The 3,141-nt window shown below is 35.7% G+C and overlaps 1 protein-coding gene across 2 annotated transcripts in view; it reads right to left on the bottom strand.

Moving 5' to 3' along the window:
- LOC117174771 overlaps window positions 1-3,141 on the bottom strand; it is a 28,179-nt gene that overhangs the window by 7,159 nt on the left and 17,879 nt on the right. For both annotated transcript variants that reach the window (XM_033364126.1, XM_033364127.1), the window contains one exon: window positions 1,587-1,846. The gene's annotated coding sequence lies outside the window, so the exon portion shown is untranslated. The remainder of the gene's footprint in view (window positions 1-1,586; window positions 1,847-3,141) is intronic.

Genomic DNA, 3,141 nt, shown 5'->3' with positions numbered 1-3,141 from the left:
CGACTTGGCACTGACCCGGCACCCCGATCGGGATAACAAGTTCGGCCCAGACTGGGCCGTGCGTTTCATGACGGGTCTGATCCGACCTGGCTTCAGGATCGGAACCCCATTTGGCCAGATCGGTCCCCGGTCGGGGCCACGGCAAAATTTCTGCGAGGGAATCTGAAAATCTATATTCGCAGTTGCGCTTTGTTTAGGTTCTAATTTTTTATTTGCATTTGTTTCGTATTAATGATTCTTTTTTTCTCCATCCCTGACCTAAATTCATTTTGGAGGCCAGAAGGTAATGATCAATGTCACATACAGAGCTTGTCATGATCCTTGTATCTTTGACTAGCTCTCTTAGTCTCTTGTAATATATAAGCCCTTTTCTAAGCGTAAGCTAATTAATCTGTCTCCGTTTATCATTTTTTCTTAGATTCCCGAAATTACCTAGCACCTTTTCTTTGAACTGACGTTGGGCGCAAACCCATCCATTTACACTGAAACCTCGTTTAAGTTTACGCCCGGATATGTTCACTCTCGTATAAGTTCACGCGTTGCTTTTCCTGAAGGTTTACTTTCACCTCCCCCATTCAAGCTTCCCATATATATGTCAACCAATCGTATCAGCATATGGAGGGGCTCCTCTCGTGGTGAGAACAATGGTGAGAGCCCTTCCCGCGAAAACCTAAGTGAGATGTTTTCGTTTCTTAAGAGTAAACTTAAACGGGGTTTTAGTTCATGTCTCCTGATAGAATCATTCTTTCACCATGATCTCAAATACTTATTGTGTCATTTTCAGAACATTAGCATAAAAATAGCGTGTTTTCATGCCCCCATAGACAAACAAAAAATTACGCATTATGAGCGGTGTCTGGTGAGTCGTTGAATAAGTTACAAATGATGGTTTAGTAAGCACGGTTTGACAATAAAGTTAAAAAAAGAGCTCGATTTCTGCGTGTATACGCATTTTTGTAATGCTTGCGAGAGACCATGGTTGATAAAAATAGAAAGAGAAATTCAAAGTGGATTCCTGAGTAGATGTTTTTAACGAAAAGTGCATCGTGGTATGCGGGTAATTTTACACAAATATGATTTCACCCGCTTTCACATCATTCATGATTTTATAATAAAAATTCTCGTGCGTGCCTTCATCGACTCAAAATGCGATTTCGCGTTTGTTACGGAGGCATGAAAACACGCCATTTATGATTTTGTTCTTAAAAATATCGTGCGTGACTCCTGTGAACTGACGGCTTTCTTTTTGAAACTCGCGCCATTTTTTTGTTTAGAACAGAGAGTGTTTAGAACTCGTCTCCGGTTCGAGCGCCTATGGCGCCCTCACCTACGATTCGTTACGAAAACATTGTTCTCGTTTTAAAAGTGCCTTCACTTCACACTAGACACGCAATAAAACTATTGAAGAGTCATAAAAGGCGTCTTTTAATTATCTCGCATCACTATGATTCACTATCACCTCATTTTAACACCTACCTATAACACCTCATTTTCTATGTTTCTACTTTTCCCTTCTTTTTCTTTGTTTCAGGTGCACATAAAATATGTAGTTTCCTTACGTGCAAAGTTTCTCGTAATTCTCTTACCTTAAGATCATTCACACCTCTAGAATTCCAAGCAGCTATAGTCTCCATTCGTCTTCTGACACTTGACCTTAACATTTACCGTATGCATGCCTTTTGTCAATTAAAATTTAAGTCCATTCCGAGGCTATTTTATTGTTTGCATTATTTATTTACGCCAAACTAATACTTTTATGCGAGACGTTTATTTTGTGATTCTAAATCATGTCCAAGTTAAGTATTGATTCGTCGTATGGTGGAGAGTCTAGTTATAACATCGAGTACTGGAATCGAGAGAGTCATAGTTGGGTGGTGTTTTATACTGAGAAAGATAATAAATAATATTCTAGTTTCTACATTTATTCTAACCTACAACAATCTAAGAGACACAAATCTATTATTCCTGATATACTGACTTGCTCGTGTCATTCATAATCAAACCGACTCCCTGGCTACCATGTGATTCACTATCTATTTCGGGCTCCCCATCTGGAAGCACTGGCCGTCATTGTGTGCCGAAACGTTTAAAGCAAATTATTGGTTTTTAATTTATCTATTCCTAAAGCCAACAACTTACATCAACAATGTCTACAACATTTATTATAGTGAATCAATAAAATCCCCATCGATTAGTAATTTCCAAATATCGTTAACAAATATATTATTCTCGACATTCGTTAAGGCCATGTGAGCGTAACATCAAAAATCTTTTTTACGTATTTTTCAAACCCAACTCACGTTAACACGAAACGCGTTATCGAGTTGAAAATTTAGGAAATTAAATAAGAAGCTCTAAGAAACGTTTGTCTGTTCCTACATTTTTAAAATTATGAAAAAAGTTTTTTCTTGCAACAAACTTTTTTTCTTTCTTCACCATTTTAAAATTTAGGGAAAGACAAAAGCTTTTATTGCTAATTTCCTAAAAATTTTAACTCGATATTGCGTTTCGTGAAAACATAAGTTGGATTTAAAAAAAGGGAAACTTTTTTTTAGGTTACGCCCACTTACCTTAATTGTATAAATAATTTTAGAAAATAATATTTCATAATTTACGGAAGAAAAATTGTTTAAATAACTTTAAATTTTTGAAACAAATGCAAATTATTCAAATAATTACCAAATGTGTTATAAAAGAAATATTGCTATTATCATTTTTCAACTGTATCATTTATCCCAAAAAATAACAACATTTCATGATTCAATCCCAAAAAATAACAACATTTCATGATTCAAAGGGTAAAAAAATGGTAAGCACGTAATAATTGTTCAAACAATCATAAATTGAGACTCCGGATTCTATAACCACGCATAAAATTTGCCTGGCCGCTTCAGGCCGCTCGAGTTGGCCCCTGATGGCTTGAAAATCAGTTTTCGAAAATTCAACTTTTTAAGATATCACTTCATAGGAAATTTCATGGCGCATCTTTTTTCTTTCGACAAAAAAGTTGTATCTTTCACTGTTTCTGTAAAAAATCCGAAAAACTTAATTTTTCAGACAAGAAAATTTACTAAATATTTTCACTTCAACTCGCTCCGAAAGACAAAGTTCTTAATATTTTAAGATGAAAATTTGAGTGCT

Source organism: Belonocnema kinseyi, chromosome 6, assembly GCF_010883055.1.
Source record: "Belonocnema kinseyi isolate 2016_QV_RU_SX_M_011 chromosome 6, B_treatae_v1, whole genome shotgun sequence".
Lineage (NCBI taxonomy): Eukaryota > Metazoa > Arthropoda > Insecta > Hymenoptera > Cynipidae > Belonocnema > Belonocnema kinseyi.
Note: the sequence above shows the minus strand (reverse complement) of the source record. Positions and strands in the feature narration are given on the sequence as shown.